Source organism: Natator depressus, chromosome 11, assembly GCF_965152275.1.
Source record: "Natator depressus isolate rNatDep1 chromosome 11, rNatDep2.hap1, whole genome shotgun sequence".
In the NCBI taxonomy this organism is placed as follows: domain Eukaryota; kingdom Metazoa; phylum Chordata; order Testudines; family Cheloniidae; genus Natator; species Natator depressus.
Genome location: NC_134244.1, coordinates 41905897 through 41923423, shown reverse-complemented (window position 1 = coordinate 41923423; position 17527 = coordinate 41905897). Strand labels below are relative to the sequence as shown.

Genomic DNA, 17527 nt, shown 5'->3' with positions numbered 1-17527 from the left:
TTTAGGTCAGAAGGGACCATTATGATCATCTAGTCTGACCTCCTGCACAACGCAGGCCACAGAATTTCACCCACCATTCCTACAAAAAAACCTCACACCTATATCTGTGCTATTGAAGTCCTCAAATCGTAGTTTAAAGACTTCAAGGAGCAGAGAATCCTCCAGCAAGTGACCCGTGCCCCATGCTACAGACGAAGGCGAAAAACCTCCAGGGCCTTCCAATCTGCCCTGGAGGAAAATTCCTTCCCGACCCCAAATATGGCAATCAGCTAAACCCTGAGCATATGGGCAAGATTCATCAGCCAGATAACTACAGAAAATTCTTTCCCGGGTAACTCGGATCTTACCCCATCTAATAACCCATCACAGGCCATTGGGCCTATTTACCATGAATATTTAATTACCAAAACCATGTTATCCCATCATACCATCTCCTCCATAAACTTATCGAGTTTAATCTTAAAGCCAGATAGATCTTTTGCCCCCACTGCTTCCCTCGGAAGGCTATTCCAAAACTTCACTCCTCTGATGGTTAGAAACCTTCGTCTAATTTCTAATCTAAATTTCCTAGTGGCCAGTTATATCCATTTGTTCTTGTGTCCACATTGGTACTGAGTTTAAATAATTCCTCTCCCTCTCTGGTATTTATACCTCTGATATATTTATAGAGAGCAATCATATCTCCCCTCAACCTTCTTTTAGTTAGGCTAAACAAGCCAAGCTCCCTGAGTCTCCTTTCATAAGACAAGTTTTCCATTCCTCGGATCATCCTAGTAGCCCTTCTCTGTACCTGTTCCAGTTTGAATTCATCCTTCTTAAACATGGGAGACCAGAACTGCACACACTATTCCAGGTGAGGTCTCACCAGTGCCTTGTATAACGGTACTAAAACCTCCTTATCCCTACTGGAAATACCTCTCCTGATACATCCCAAGACCACATTAGCTTTTTTCACAGCCATATCACATTGGCAGCTCATAGTCATCCTATGATCAACCAATACTCCAAGGTCCTTTTCCTCTTCCGTTACTTCTAATTGATGCGTCCCTAGCTTATAACTAAAATTCTTGTTATTAATCCCTAAATGCATGACCTTACACTTCTCACTATTAAATTTCATCCTATTCCTATTACTCCAGTTTACAAGGTCATCCAGATCCTCCTGTAGGGTATCCCTGTCCTTCTCTAAATTAGCAATACCTCCCAGCTTTGTATCATCCGCAAACTTTATTAGCACACTCCCACTTTTTGTGCCCAGGTCAGTAATAAAAAGATTAAATAAGATTGGTCCCAAAACTGATCCTTGAGGAACTCCACTGGTAACCTCCCTCCAGCCTGACAGTTCACCTTTCAGTAGGACCCGTTGTAGTCTCCCCTTTAACCAATTCCCTATCCACCTTTCAATTTTCCTATTGATGCCCATCTTATCCAATTTAACTAATAATTCCCCATGTGGCACAGTATCAAACGCCTTACTAAAATCTAGGTAAATTAGATCCACTGCGTTTCCTTTGTCTAAAAAATCTGTTACTTTCTCAAAGAAGGAGATCAGGTTGGTTTGGCACGATCTACCTTTTGTAAAACCATGTTGTATTTTGTCCCATTTACCATTGACTTCAATGTCCTTAACTACTTTCTCCTTCAAAATTTTTTCCAAGACCTTGCATACTACAGATGTCAAACTAACAGGCCTATAATTACTCGGATCACTTTTTTTCCCTTTCTTAAAAATAGGAACTATGTTAGCAATTCTCCAATCATACGGTACAACCCCTGAGTTTACAGATTCATTAAAAATTCTTGCTAATGGGCTTGAAATTTCTTGTGCCAATTCTTTTAATATTCTTGGATGAAGATTATCTGGGCCCCCCGATTTAGTCCCATTAAGCTGTTTGAGTTTCGCTTCTACCTCAAATATGGTAATGCCTACCTCCATATCCTCATTCCCATTTGTCATGCTACCATTATCCCTAAGATCCTCTTTAGTCTTATTAAAGACTGAGGCAAAGTATTTGTTTAGATATTGGGCCATGCCTAGATTATCCTTGACCTCCACTCCATCCTCAGTTTTTAGCGGTCCCACTTCTTCTTTCTTTGTTTTCTTCCTATTTATATGACTATAGACCCTTTTACTATTGGTTTTAATTCCCTTTGCAAGGTACAACTCTACTTGACTTTTAGCCTGTCTCACTTTATCCCTACATGTTCTGACCTCAATAAGGTAGCTTTCCTTGCTGATCCCTCCCTTCTTCCACTCCCTATATGCTTTCTGCTTTTTCTTAATTACCTCTCTAAGATGCTTGCTCATCCAGCTCAAAAAATATCAAAAGCTCATCCAACTTGGTCTACAACTCCTGCCTATGAATTTTTTCCCCTTTCTTTATTAAAAATAAAAAGAAAGAAAATACATTTGGAACTTAGGCTTTTGCTAGATTTTAAAAGAGCAATTCCAAAAATCAAGCACCCAAAATAGCTTTCTTGGGGGTTCAGCTTAAAGGTTACAAGAAAACAAAAGCATCTGGGGTAAGCACCGAGGAGTCCACGAGCCAATAAGGAATAAAAGAAATAACCCTAATCGCATCTTTCTAGACATTCCCTAATTGTACTTACATATCTGAGGCTTCAGATAAGTAGGTTTGAGGTATGAATTGATAATCTATAATCATACCTGGTTTAAAGCTGCTTCACCCCTGCAGCCCAAAGAACAACAGACAAAGGGAAAGTTTCTTTCCCAATTTTAAAAAGTTCTACCTTCCTATTGGCTCTTTTGGTCAGATGGCCACTTTTTTTTTTCTCTACCTGGGGGCTTTTTAACCCTGTACAGGTAAAGCAAGTAAAGAACAGCTACCAAGAGGAGTTTTACAGCCAACTGGCTGGCTGGGTGTCCATCAAAGGGAGCTATCCCCCCACTTTATTTATCACACGTCCTTAATTCAGCATCCCCTTGTCACTTTTCTAGTCTACCTTATTTTTGGTATGATTCTTTTTCTACTTTCAAAGGCTCTTTTAACCATATTGGCCACTCTTTCCCCTATGCACTTAGATTGCTTTCTAATGGGCCTTGGATATTTTGCCCCCAGAAATTTCCAGCCATCCTGAATGTGTCTTCTTCTTCAGCAATTACTCTGTCCAAGGGACCTGACCCATTAACTTGAGGGGTTTTTTAAAGTCTGCATTTTAAAAAGGCCATTAAAGAGTTCCAGAGGACCGTTTCCAGTGCTGCTTGTGCCTGGAAGCAGCAATCAGAATGGGCTGCTGCTCTTAATATTCACAGTGCAAATAAGCTAAATTTGACGGCCTTATTTAACTTCCTCAGACAGTTGTACCTCAGCCATGTGACATGCAGCTGAGTTGAAGTGGATATGGCAGAATGAGCAGGGAAACGACAGCAGCCTACTCTAAAAGCCTGATTATGAGCTCAGATATGCCAAAGGTTGGAAATATTTCCTTCTGAGCACTCACCCGGGACCAGTGATTGGAAAAGCTTACTGGTCCTGAAAGCATTTGTCCAGGTCCTGCCAAAGTGGTTCTGGCTCTGTCAGGTCATGAGCTATTAAACATTAGACATTAAAAGACAGGTGTCACTTGATAATCTGAACACAGTGCAATACATTGGTTTTGAATATTAGTGTCCTAAACATTCTCAGCATTCCCCCAAAGCTTAAGATTCTATTTGTTCCTTTGCTGTGGTTGCCTGAGAGGCAATCTGAGTCTCATGATGCTGCTGAGTAAGCAGTTTCTGTTTCCATATTTAAAAAGAGCCACAGAGACGTACTGAAATTAAATGGAGAAAATACTGGATTTAAGGATGGGGGTGGGGAGTGGAGGGAGATAATTGGACTTTAAGAGGGACGTATGTGGTGCATAAGTATTGAGCTGGTTCTCTGCCTGGCGGGGAATTTCACCACTAAAGAATTTGTTTTCAGATGTGGTGATCTTTACAATATCAGACTTCACAGCTGTCGCTGGTCTCTCGCATTAGCACTGCTTTTGATATTTGTCCAGAATTTAAGATAGCAAGACCCAGGTCTGAGTAATTTTTGATCACCAGATAGCCACACATGTATCATCAACACATAGATTTGTGTAGGAATCTGAGCAGTGCTCAGTAACTCACTGCGATCCTGACACCCTAAATATATGCTTTGAGACAGCTAGCCATCCTCCACATTTGTGCCTGGTGTTACAACCCTGGAGGAGCTCCCCATAGTGGACACTCACCAGGTTGCTGTACTTGGATTCATTCACTGGACCCATGTGCTCTTAGGCAGGCTGGGGATGGATAGAGTCTAGGAACAGTTTCTGGCTCTGGGCCTCTAGGGATGCAGATATTCTGGCTAGCACTCCCTTTCTGAGAGATAAGGACTCCACAGTCCAACTATCCAGACTCCAAAACTAGAACCAGCTCTTCCAAGCCTTCCCACCAAACCTGTGGACCCTCTGGGTTACTGTTTCTCTCTTTGGGACTGGCAGTGAAAGCAAGGAACACACAGATTTTGCAAAGGAATTTCTAAACCAATCACACTTTACTCCTAGACAAAGCACAGGAGATATGCAGATCTATGGCAAAATAACAAACACCTGCACACAAAACCCTCCAATGTCTTCACTACTTCCACAGCCCTTTGGGTTTTGGTCTGTACATTCAAGAGTCCAGGACCTGCTGCTGCTGCTCGCCTCGCCTCGCAGTTTTAGTCTTCTCTCAAAACAGCCAGGGAGAGAGCCTTCTTTTTATACATTTTCAGTCCCCCTCACACCACTCCAGATGACTTGCCTCAGTGGCATCAAGTCTCTCATTAGCTGCTCCATTTCTTGGTTACAAGTCTATCTGGGAGAACTGGTTCCTTTGGGCAGCAGCAAGCTTATTGTCCTAGGGTGCCTTAATTTGAATGGGAGACCCTCCAGGTTAATGACACTTGATTGCTCTGCATTGTGAGTCATCTGCTAAGTCCTCCTGGAATCCTAGTCTAAGATGGAGGTAAAAAGGCAACACTGAGGGCACAGAGCAGCATACACTCAAAAGGGCATTCACAAAACAAAATGAAGTTTGTAGTTTGATATAGACATGGACAGACATAATCTGTCATGTCATGTGACTAAACAGAGAGGATCTTAGTCTTACACCCATTATTCGTGTAGCCTCCTTTCCTGCCCCCCTTTCATAGGTATGGCGGGCGTTGCATGCATCAGAATCAGTGCAGATCTGCTGATGGTAGGGGGAGGTTTTGTGGAGCCCACTTAGAGCAGGCACACCATAGAGCCCAGTTTTGTGGGTGAGGCTATGTTCATAGGTACACACAGTGTGTCTGAGGGGTGGGCATATGGTGAAACGGGGACAGGCTAATGAAATTTGCGACTGTTTGGATTGACCAGACACTGACCATGCAGAGAATTGCACAAGGGCTGTCTATGTAGGCTACTCAAGCCTTGTGAACCTGGGATAGTGGCTTCAGAGCTGTATAAGAGGGAGAATTCTTCTCCATTCCCTCTCCCTGTGGATTCACATTTCCTCCAGCCCAGGTACTTAGGCTGGGTGCTAGGAACAAGATTTTCACCAGAGTCTCAAATGAGTTGATCTGAAAAAAAGTATCTTGATGTAATTTACTCCATACACATTGGGGAATAAACATCTCATGAGTTCCCTCACATGGACAGTCCATAGGGAACAATTTACCTACATCAGTTTTAAACTGCTTTGAGCTAACTCAGTGACCCAAATGCAAAATCTGGTACTCAGGAGCCTCATGTGGATTTGTGACCCTCTTTAGCGGTCCTTGTGTCTGTGAACCCCGAATGGCTGTAAACAGGTATCTGCTTTTTTCACTTGTGAGCTTTGTAATATGGATAATATTCTTCATGTGTGAACTAATCCAACTATAAATGGGGAAAATAGACTTTTCTCTGTTTAAACGTTGCAGAGCACTATGCGTGTAATGATACAACAGCATAGAAATGGCTTATAAACGTGTTTGAGGGCTTTGCAACATTATATAGCAATACCATTCCACTAAGTGAGGTGATACTGCTTTGGTTTGATAGGAATGCAGCATGCCACATGACAGTGCAGCCCTCAATACTGTCTTGGGGTAACTACTAATCTCTTGGTGAAAGCATGAGCATAAGACATAACTGGTTTGTTCAGGAACCAGAATACCCAATCTTTGGTCTCATACTTCTATGAACTTTTGGGCATACACAGTCCTGAGGAATCCAGAATGTATTCAGATTTCTGATTTCCCTGTATGTCTTTCGGCAGAAGCCATGGCTATGCCTTTTTGATGAGGTGTCCACCCCACACAAGGCCTAAAGAGGTTTAGGTGGCTTGATGGGGCAATTAACTGCCCAGGCTGCACCTGGAGGAGGACCCAGGGAGTAGGAATTAATTAGAGAGGAGGCTCAGCTGGTCAGCAACAGGAGTGGCCTGTATGAAGCCCAGGAGCTGAGAGCAGAAAGGGGGCTACAGGGAATTAGTCTGCAGTTATTCCCTGGGTGAAAGGAAATGTATTTGGGACTCTAGACGGTAGTCTGCATCTACAATTACTTCCAGGGGGGAGGGAATTTGGGCTGGCAAAGCTAGGCAGGGAACGGGCAGTTCTCCTACCAGACACTGGGAAAGCAGCACAGACCAGGCAGTGGAGAGTAGACTGCCTGGGACAGTTTGCCCTGAAAGACTTTGATAGCCTGAAAGAGGAGGACTATAGTGACCTGGCCAGAGGGCTAAGTCATGAAGAGGAAGCTGTAGCTCCTGGAGCAAGAGGGGCTACAGGGTGAGAGAGGATGATGGGTAGAGAGACTGCCAGAGAAGGGCACAGCACCTGGAAGGAGCTAACCTGCAGAGCGGCCAGGAGGAGGTGTCACAAGTGGTGAGTGGACCTGTGACAGTCTCATATAATACCATTTGCAGTTGCTGAGATGGCCAGGGTTTGTACAGGGATCAAATGAGACAGGTCAGTTAAAAAAAAGGAAGACTACGGCTTGTTATACATGTAATGTGCATAAATGGAAAATAATTCTCAGAACAAAGGTATATTGGGACAATCATAGAAGATTAGGGTTGGACGAGACCTCAGGAGGCCATCTAGTCCACCCCCCCTGCTCAAAGTAGGACCAACCCCAACTAAATCATCCCAGCCAGGGCTTTGTCAAGCTGGATCTTAAAAACCTCTAAGGATGGAGATTCCACCACCTTCCGAGGTAACCCATTCCAGTGCTTCACTACTCTCCTAGTGAAATAATTTTTCCTAATATCCAACCTAGACCTCCCCCACTGCAACTTAAGCCCATTGCTCCTTGTTCGGTCATCTGCCACCAGTGATAACAGCCTAGCTCCATCCTCTTTGGAACCCCCCCTTCAGGTAGCTGAAGGCTGCTATCAAATCCCCTCTCGCTCTTTTCTTCTGAAGACTAAACAATCCCAGTTCCCTCAGCCTCTCCTCATAAGTCATGTGCCCCAGCCCATTAATCATTTTTGTTGCCCTCTGCTGAACTCTCTTCAATTTGTCCACATCCCTTCTGTAGTGGAGAGACCAAAATTAGACTCAATACTTCAGATATGGCCTCACCAGTGCCAAATAGAGGGGAATAAATCACTTCCTCGATCTGCTGGCAATGCTCCTACTAATGCAGCCCAGTATGTCGTTAGCCTTCTTGGCAACAAGGGCACACTATTGACTCCTATCCAGCTTCTCGTCCACTGTAATCCCCAGGTCTATTTCTGCAGAACTGCTACTTAGCCAGTCGGTCCCCAGCCTGTAGTAGTGCATGGGATTCTTCCGTCCTAAGTGCAGGACTCTGCACTTGTCCTTGTTGAACCTCATCAGATTTCTTTTGGCCCAATCCTCTAATTTGTCTAGGTCACTCTAGACCCTATCCCTCATGGACGCTGACTTCGCCTCTGCCCTGTGGGTGCTCAATGCCCAGCCCCTGTAGCACCCTCGCCCCGCCCCAATTCCACCCCCTTCCCACAAGTCCTCGCCCTTGCCCCGCCTCTTTACCACCACCTCCCCTGAGCGAGCCGCATCCCCACTCCTCCTGCTTCCTCCTAAATGCCACCAAACAGCTGTTAGGCGGCAGGTGGGAAGTGCTGGAAGGGGGAGTAGCAGGGACTTGGTTCCTCCCGGGGGAGGAGGAGGTGAGGATGGGGTGGGGTGAGCTTGGCTGCCAGTGGAGGCGTGGAGCACCCGCTAATTTTTCCCCAGGGGTGCTCCAGCCCTGCAGCACCCACAGAGTCGATGCCTATGCTATCTCTACCCTCCAGCATATCTGCCTCTCCCCCCAGCTTAGTGTCCTCTGCAAATTTGCTGAAGGTGCAATCCATCCTATCATCCAGATCATTAACGAAGATGTTGAACAAAACCAGCCCCAGGACCGACCCTGGGGCACTCTGCTTGATACCGTCTGCCAACTAGACATTGAGCCTGACAATCTAGCCAGCTTTTCTATCCACCTAATAGTCCATTCATCCAATCCATACTTTAACTTGCTGGCAAGAATATGGTGTCAAAAGTTTTGCTAAAGTCAAGATCTATCATGTCCACCACTTTCCCCATATCCACAGAGCCAGTTATCTCATTATAGAAGGCAATCAGGTTGGTCAGGCATGACCTGCCCTTGGTGAATCCATGTTGACTGTTCCTGATCACCTTCCTCTCCACCATGATTTTTCCAGGGACTGAGGTGAGGCTGACCGGTCTGTAGTTTCCCAGATTTTCCTTCTTCCCTTTTTTAAAGATGGGCACTACATTAGCCTTTTTCCAATCATCTGGGACCTCCCACAATCACCACAAGTTTTCAAAGATAATGGCCAATGGCTCTGCTATCACATCAGCCAACTCCCTCAGCACCCTGGGATGCATTAGATCTGGCTTCATGGACTTGTGCATGGCCTGTTTTTCTAAGTAGTCCTTAACCTGTTCTTTCACCACTGAGGGCTGCTGACCTCCTCCCCATACTGTGCTGCCCAGTGCAGCAGTCTGGGAGCTGACTTCGTCTGTGAAGACCGAGGCAAAAAAAGCATTGAGTTCTTCAGCTTTTTCCACATCATCTGTCACTAGGTTGCCTCCCCCATTCAGTAAGGGTCCCACATTTTCCCTGACCACCCTCTTGTTGCTGTAGAAACCCTTCTTGTTACCCTTCACACCCCTTGCTAGCTGCAACTCCAATTGTGCTTTGGCCTTCCTGATTACACCCCTCAGCGCTGGCTCTAGGCACCAGCAAAACAAGCAGGTGCTTGGGGCGGCATTCCAGCGCCGGCCCTGCCGCCCCTAGAAATGTGCCCCGCCGCCCCAGCTCACCTCCACTCCGCTTCTCCCCCCTCCCTCCCAGGCTTGCCATGCACGAAACAGCTGTTTGGTGCAGCAAGCCTGGGAGGGAGGGGGAGAAGCCAGCGTGCTTGGGGGAGGCGGCGGTGGTGGAGCGGAGGTGAGCTGGGGTGGGGAGCTGTTCCTCTGCCCCTCCCCCCCACCCCCCGTTACTTTCTGCACTTCCTCCGCTCCACCTGCTTCCCTGAACGCGCTGCCTCACCCTCGCCTGAGAGGGAGGGGGGAGAAGCGGAGCAGCAGCGTGTTCAGGGAAGCAGGTGGAGCGGAGGTGAGCTAGGGCGGGGGATTGCATGTTGGGGAGCCACAGGAAGCAAAGGGCCGGGGGAATGTGGCATGCCCAGGGGAGGAGGTGGGGCTGGGGATTTGGGGAAGGGTTTGGGAAGGGACGGAGTTGGGGTGGAGCCGGGGGCGGGGGAGGGCACAAAAAAAAAAAGAGGGGGCGGCCAAAAATTTTTTTGCTTGGGGCAGCAAAAATCCTAGAGCCGGCCCTGACACCCCTGCATGCTTGAGCAATATGTTTATACTCCTCCCTAGTCATCTGTCCGAGTTTCCACTTCTTGTAAGCTTCCTTTTTGTGTTTAAGCTCACCGAAGATTTCTCTGTTAAGCCAAGCTGCCATTTTTGCTATTCTTTCTACATAGCGGGATGGTTTGTTCCTGCACCCTCAATAAGGCTTCTTTAAAATACAGCCAGCTCTGTATTGGGCTCAGAGGGACAGTAGTGCACAAAGGAGAGTCCTTCTACCCACAACAGCTAAAAAGTGATGCCCTGGATAAACCCTGCTAAGCTACTATGTCACCAGCACTTTTTTGTTTTGAGAACTATTTTATTCAGGTACTCAGCACTGGGCTATGAGGCATTATTAACAGAAGTTTCCTTTCTAGAAAACTGGAGGAAGCCTAGGTTCAAGGAAGAAGAATCTGTTGCTTGCCTGCCAAAGCAATTTCTATATGAACAAGTTAATTGAGGTAAGACGACAAATGCTGCTCAGAGGCCTCATGTGGAGAGGGGTAATTGACCTCCCTACATATCTCCTTCCCACTGTTTAATTATGTTTGTTTTTTCTGCTGCCTGCCTCTCTGCCTGCAGCATCATGTCTCCAGAGCTGCACTACTCTCCCCCTGCTGCCTGATCTCAAATCTATCCGAGGCAGGCAAGGCCTGGGGTTGAAAGACCATTCTGTTGGGAGGCTGGAACTATCTTTCAACCCTGATTCAGATATGCTGCTATTCTACCTGGAAGGTCAGGGCAATGCTAAACTGACTGAGATAGCATGTAGCGCTTTCACTTTGCCAGTGGAACTAATGGCCACATAATAGCACTGAGGCCAAGAACCCAGCAGGATTCACCAAGTGATCATCCTGTCTGGATAAGAAGTACTTCCTGAGTTCAAGGGGGGAATCTAAAAAAATAACAGAGATTTGCCCTCATGCTTCAGGCCATAACCTCCCTCTAACAATTGGGGATTAGGAATAAACTTTCTCTGGGAGCAGGCTACCCTGTAACCACTTACTTCAGAGGCAGGTACAAAAAACTCCCCAGTATCTGGTGCCACTCCTGGAGGCAACTGGTCTGATCTAGTCTGACCATTCCTATGCATTTATGATGGCAGGAAATAAGTTGGCTTGTTCTTGTGACCTGGTTATAACTGGCTTTCTCTTCTTGATTCTCATTCTCTGTTTGAGTCCCATGCATGGTGTTACTGGGGTGGAGTAGTGAGTGTTGCTGGAAGAGTGTGCTGAATGCTACTCTTCACCTTTAAATCTTTTTCATTCTTTTTTATCTGCCTGCCCACTCTCTAGTTTCTTCTAAGATATATCAGTTTTTCCCAAACTTTTCTCCCCCTATCGCTACCCAAATCCCGTATTTACCTGTGAAAGGGCACTTTATAAACAAAGGTTTCAGAGTAGCAGCCATGTTAGTCTGTACCCACAAAAAGAAAAGGAGTACTTGTGGCACCTTAGAGACTAACAAATTTATTTGAGCATAAGCTTTTGTGCTCAAATAAATTTGTTAGTCTCTAAGGTGCCACAAGTACTCCTTTTCTTTTTATAAACAAAGAGGATATAAGATGACGTAGGTTGCCTCAAAATGGGCCTGTATCCCTCTTAACTTCTGAGAATTAAATATATGGCTAAAGGTTTTTATATGCCTCAGAAAATGCCTTAATTATACAATGTGTCGCTATAAATTCTATGGGATTTTAATATAACCCCTAGAGTTTGAATGCTGACCCCTGTCATAGGACAAGGATAATCACTTTTGAACGCTGACTGGATCATGTGATGGGAGGGGGGGGGTCATGAAGAAAGTTCACTTTTATATTGGCATCTCTGTGTGTGTCACCTTTATTTAACAAGATCATTTAGAAAATGCCTACCCTCCTGTTTGCATCCCTGGTCTCTATGAGTGCACACTCTGAGATATGCTATGCATGTAATGCCTTTCCTTCAAACTTCTGTCCCTGATCCATTGTAGGGCTCAAGAGGTGTAGTACAGCCTTCAGCAGGTGTGCAACCGCCTGTGTTCATACACACTCCATAAGAGAACTCCCCTGAGGGGTGTGGCAAGATGTTTGGCTGTGTGCCTGTTCCCTCTGTGTGATGCCCCAGCCCTGCACAGACAGCTGGCATGGCAGACTTTGAGCGAACTGCCAATGTCTTAGGCTTGCTTCCTACTACATTCCCCTGCTTTTTGTCTTTTTATGGAGAGGATGTTTACCCTTCGTCCTGGAAAAGTACAATGCATCGACTGAAGATGGATACTCTTCCAAAAATGATTAACTACCTGCTTTTTCCCCTTGGCCTATAGCAAGGGCACCCTCTTTCATCTGATTTCTTCTTTGTCCAGTTTGTAGACAGTCTTTGGAATGAGAACAGCCACTCGTCTGCAAGCAGATTAAGAGTGAGGGGCAAGAAGTGTGAACTGCGTCTATTTATTATCTATATGGGGGATAGCTCGTGATGGTGCATGGGTTGCCCGGGAGCTGAGAGTCACCTGGATACCCCCTGCCTCCACTGAGAGAGAATTGCTTGCGTTTAACCGGGTGTCACCTCTGGCCACCACCAGCCTGTTAAGAGCCCAGGGGGGAGAGATTGGGTAACTACCAGATCTTACAGGCTGCCAGTTTAAAAAAATCAAATCTATTAATAAAACACTGTGTTCAACTGATACCTCCAGATGGGGGGGGTTAGGCAAAGTGAAATTCAGCGTTTCATTTTAATGGCGGGGAAATGTGGATTTTATGGGGGTTTTTTGTGGGAGAAGTTTCTTTTTAATCACAGAAAACAGGCGTGCCTTGCTGATGATACTAAAGGATGGAGGGGAGGAAATACAGCTCCCGCTGTTTAGAGTCCAAAACACAGAACACTTCCTTTTTAGAAAGTTAAGGGGCAGCAGTTTTAAGACCGTAACATTTCTTCAGCGGAGCCGAGGCTCGAACCCCCGTTGCTCGCTCCTCCTGCGGGTCTGGTCCCCAGCTCCTGCCCTTGCAACAACGGGGCTGGGCTTCCCGGGAAGCGGAGCTTGCGAGGAGCCGCTCCGTGCCAAGGGCAGGCGGTGGGCATCGGCCCTGCTGGAGCGTCACTCGGCTAATGGGCATGTGCAGACACGTCGCACATGCTCATTCGGACCAGCTCCGGAGTCGGGACATGTGCAGAAGCAAAGAGGGCTCGTTGGGCAGGTTCTGCTCTGGCTGCTCCGGGAGCTTTTCCTGCTGCTGCTCAGCCGCTCACGGGCTCTATAAATAGTTTCCCATCCCAAAATGCTCCGGCCGCTAGAGCGGCTGGCTAAGAGGCGGGCGCTGCCTCCCTCGCCCGGGGCGTAGGGAGCCCGGAGGGACCCAGGCGGAGTGCGGTAAGGGGAACGCGGGGGAGGGAGTGTTGTCTCTGGGTGGGGCTGGCAGCGCGGGGCGCCTCGCTCCTTGCCCCCTCCCCGGGCGGTAAATACAGGGCAGCAGCTGGAGCGCGGCGCTGCCGAGTTGCCCGAGGCGGCGGAGGGCTCGGGTGCGTGTCTGAGGCGGAGCAGGGGAAGCTGCCGGCTGGGTTCGGGGCTTGTTTACTGCAGCGGAGTCCTGGGGGTGCTCGGGGTGCTCAGAGCCGCGCTAATGAGCCCTGTCAATCACCCGCCGCCCCCCAGCGCGGATCGCCGCAGAGCCTCGCGCCGCTTGCCCCTGGCTCCCTTCCCCGGGCCAGGAGCTGCCTCCCGCCCCGTGCCTGCCCCCAGGCACCGGGGGCCCGCAGCGCTCCCAGGCCGGCCGGGGCGGGCAGCCTGCTGGCTGTGGCCCGCAGGCGCAGCCTTTCGGGAAGCGCTTGAGCTGGGCTGCTCGTCCAAAGTTTGCGCGTTGGGGGAAAGGTCCCTGCCTGCCTGTCACAGCACCACGCCGCCGAGCCGTGTCTGGCGGAGCCGCGGAAGGAGGCGGGCTGGCCTGGCCAGGCTGCGAGTCGGGGACTTCCTTGTGAAAGGAGCGAGCGAGAGAAACCGCGCCTGTCTTACTGCGATGACACTGAAGCTGAATTCTTGCCTATTTCTGTTTTCCAGACCTGTCTGTCTAACCCTCGGATAAGCTCCCTGCATTCTGAAGCAGCTCCCGTTCTTCCCAGCCGTCTCCATAGACTGTGTGCCCTTTTATTGCCACCCTTTTCTCATTTTCCTTTCCTTGTGCTCTACCTTCTGGACTGCTGCTGTTGGGGTATTTTTGGAGGGGCGGCTGGATGGAGCATGGTTGGATTGTCTATTCCAGGGGTAGGCAACCTATGGCACGCGTGAGCTGATTTTTCAGTGGCACTCACACTGCCCAGGTTCTGGCCACCATTCCTGGGGGCTCTGCATTTTAATTTAATTTTAAATGAAGCTTTTTAAACATTTTAAAAACCTTATTTACTTTACATACAACAATAGTTTAGTTATATATTAAAGACTTATAGAAAGAGACCTTCTAAAAACGTTAAAATAATATTACGGGCACGTGAAACCTTAAATTAGAGTGAATAAATGAAGATTCGACACACCGCTTCTGAAAGGTTGCCGACCCCTGGTCTATTCTGTTAGTAAGCTGTGGGGCCAAATGCTGCCCTTCCTTAAACGCCGTAATTCTGCCCTACCCTAAGTAGATGTGTTCCAGCTAACATCAAAATGCCTGTTTCTGCCCCTGTAAGTCCCATGCAGCCAGATCAAACTGGAGGAATCGGGGGAGGCCAGGACAAATTAAGCTCCTTCCGTTTGTGACACCAAACTAAGATGCGTTCTCTGTAGATTGTGCAGATCTAAGAAAAAAAGAGGGATGCCCATCTTATGAAGTGCTTTGATCAGTAATTAAATGGTATATGCTGGTATTTTAAATTGTGTAATTAGGCTTCAGAGTTAATACCCCATGGAGATTGATGGAGCAATTCACCTTTCTGAGCTATTGTTTCAGGCTTGCTTGCTTTATTTATTTGTAGACTCAAGCAGAAATTACTAAATCAGTTTACATTCTCTTCAGAATCTGAAGTCTTTTTTGTCTTTTGTTTCTGCATTTTGTCATTTGTGTACAACCAATTGAGCCAAGGTTGGAGCAGAATTTGGCCCTGTGACTTTGGGTAAGAGAGGTTCAGATTTCCAAAACATGAAACTTCTTGTTATCACTTTTTTTTTATTTTTAAATGTTGCTTGAGAAGGGGGAATAATTTGGCTAGAGCCAGGCATACAGGAGTGATGTGCAAGATTCTCCCATGATGCTCTGCCAACTTGCCTCTCTCCTGACCTCCTGCCCCCCCTTTCCATACCTTTCCTCGGCAGAGTCTGAAGGTTTTGGAGATCAGACATTCACCAGGGAGCCAAAGTGACCATCAGACTCCTTTCAGGTGTTGCCTAGATAGGTGGTTTTTGTGTGGGTTTTTTCATCTTCTCTAGAAATGGAAGGCTATTGCTGAGCTAAGGCAAACAACAGCCTGCAGGCCTGCCCCAGGCGACAGCCTTGTTAAGCATAGCATATACCATGGCTTATAGTAGAAAGACGCAAGCAGATTCTCTGTGCTCTTAATACACGTGGAGAAGGTGTATGAAAAGTGGGAAAAGATGGCTGTTCTCATGTGTTCCCACTGGCCAGACAGGTGGGAGCACATTAGAAGAGAGCAGGAACAGAAAGACTGAGAGGGTCAGAGGAAAGCTACACAGGAAAAATACCTTTTTTTTTTTTTTACAGAAAACCCTCCAGCAGAAGCATGGTAGGTATGTGCTTACCCCTGTAGGATGGTTAGCTATTTTTGACAGTCTCTGTGGTTGTTATTCTTCCATTCTTTCTGTCTCCAGCTGCTGCTGTTTTTTAATCCTGCCAGTACTTTGGGTATATCTACAGTACAGTGGTACTGATGCAGCTACACTGCTATAGTCCTGTAGTGTAGACACTTGCTACAGGAATGAAAGGGGTTGGTCTGTCACTGTAGTAAATCCACCCCCTCGAGAGGTGGTAGCTAGGTTGACAGGAGAACTATTCCATCTACCTAGCAGTGCCTATACTGGGGCTTAGGTTAGCTTAACTACATCTCTCAGGGGTGTGAATTTTTCACATCCCTCAGCATGTAGACAGATCAACCTACATTTTAGATGTAAGCCAGGCTTTTGTCTCTTCCCCGCTTCTCTCTGCTGCTGCTTTTCTGCTCCATGTTATCTTCTTCCCATGGAGTTCATTGGGATGTTGGCCCTTAATGTGTGTCTGTCTCTTGCATAGGCCCTTGAGTTACAACTTAAATCACTATGTTGTCCAGTCTCTCTTCCAAAATCAGTGAAAACGAATGTACTAGGAATATTATGTGACACACACTAAAGCAACCTGTTTGGCTGTCTTCTCTTCAGAGTGGAAACTCTCTGGGGCAGGGTCTGTATGAAACATAGAATAGTTAATCCAGCACAGTGAGGGCCTCATTCTTGGATTCAGTTGGCAACTAACCACAACCATAATAAATGGTCATACCTCAGTTATTCCTTTTCAGATGCACACACTCTGTATAGCTAACTTGAAACTAAAGGTGGCGAGAACCAACAGTTCTGCAGCTTTTTGTTGTTTGTTTTGCAAATCTTTTCGTAATGCTCTGGATACAGCGTAACATTTTCGTTCAGTATTTACCATCCCATCTGCCTTGAAATGGGAATTACAAGCACTTAAGCTATCTTGTTGCACTCCAGTATTTCTTTAACTTCAGTGTCCTCTACTGAAATGTAACTTTCTACAGTAACACACCACTCATTGAATGGCAGCAGATATCCTTATGTCTCCTGTAGGAATGAAACTCCAAGGGACTATTCTTCCTTTTTCACCCCTAAAGTACTCACACCAGGATGCCATAGCTGCATCTGGATTCTGGACTCTAGCCCTCTTACTTACACAGTTACTTCTGCGCTTAGAGTAGACCCAAAGAAAATCTGAACTGTATTGGAAGCAAGCCTTTACCTGTGGCAGATTGTGCTCTTCCATTCCCCCCAGCCCCTGCAGCCTCACGTAAGACAAAAATAAGACCCTAGATGTAAGATACCAGAGGGGCTAATGACAGGTGGGTGCTATCCTAGCCTCTTTGTGAAGGCTGCTCATTAAAAGACGGTGCAGTAGGACTGCCGGCAGGACTGAATCGCCGTGAGACGAAACTTAAAAGGGAAATGACCTGGCTGAGTCACTCCCATGTTTGCCCAGGCGCTCCGACCGACCTCACCGAGGTCAGCTAAAAGAACACCCTGGAGTACAGCGACAATGGCTACCAGCCATACTGCACTGTCTGCTGCCAAAAGGCAGTGAGCTGCTGCTGTGTAGCAATGCAGTACCGCATCTGCCAGCACCCAGGAGACATGCGGTGATGGTGAGCTGAGCGGGCTCCATGCTTGCTGTGGTATGGCGTCTGCACAGGTAACCCAGGAAAAAAGGCACGAAACGATTGCCTGCCCTTGCTTTCATGGAGGAAGGAAGGAAAGGGGGAGCCTGAGGATATGTACCCAGAATCACCTGCAACAATGTTTTTGCCCCATCAGGCATTGGGATTTCTACCCAGAATTCCAATGGGCGGCGGAGACTGCGGGAACTGTGGGATGGCTATCCACAGTGCTACGCTCCGGAAGTCAGTGGTTGCCTCAGTACTGTGGATGCACTCCACCAACTAAATGCCAACTAAATGCACTTGGAGCATTTGTGTGGGGACACACACAATTAACTGTATAAAAACACTTTCTACAAAACTGAC

At 47.1% G+C, this 17527-nt stretch overlaps 1 protein-coding gene across 1 annotated transcript in view; it reads left to right on the top strand.

Annotated features, from left to right (window-relative positions):
- The first annotated feature begins 12965 nt into the window (after window positions 1–12965).
- WIPF1 (WAS/WASL interacting protein family member 1) overlaps window positions 12966–17527 on the top strand; it is a 77924-nt gene continuing 73362 nt past the window's right edge. Inside the window, exon 1 of the mRNA XM_074967618.1 lies at window positions 12966–13175. The gene's annotated coding sequence lies outside the window, so the exon portion shown is untranslated. The remainder of the gene's footprint in view (window positions 13176–17527) is intronic.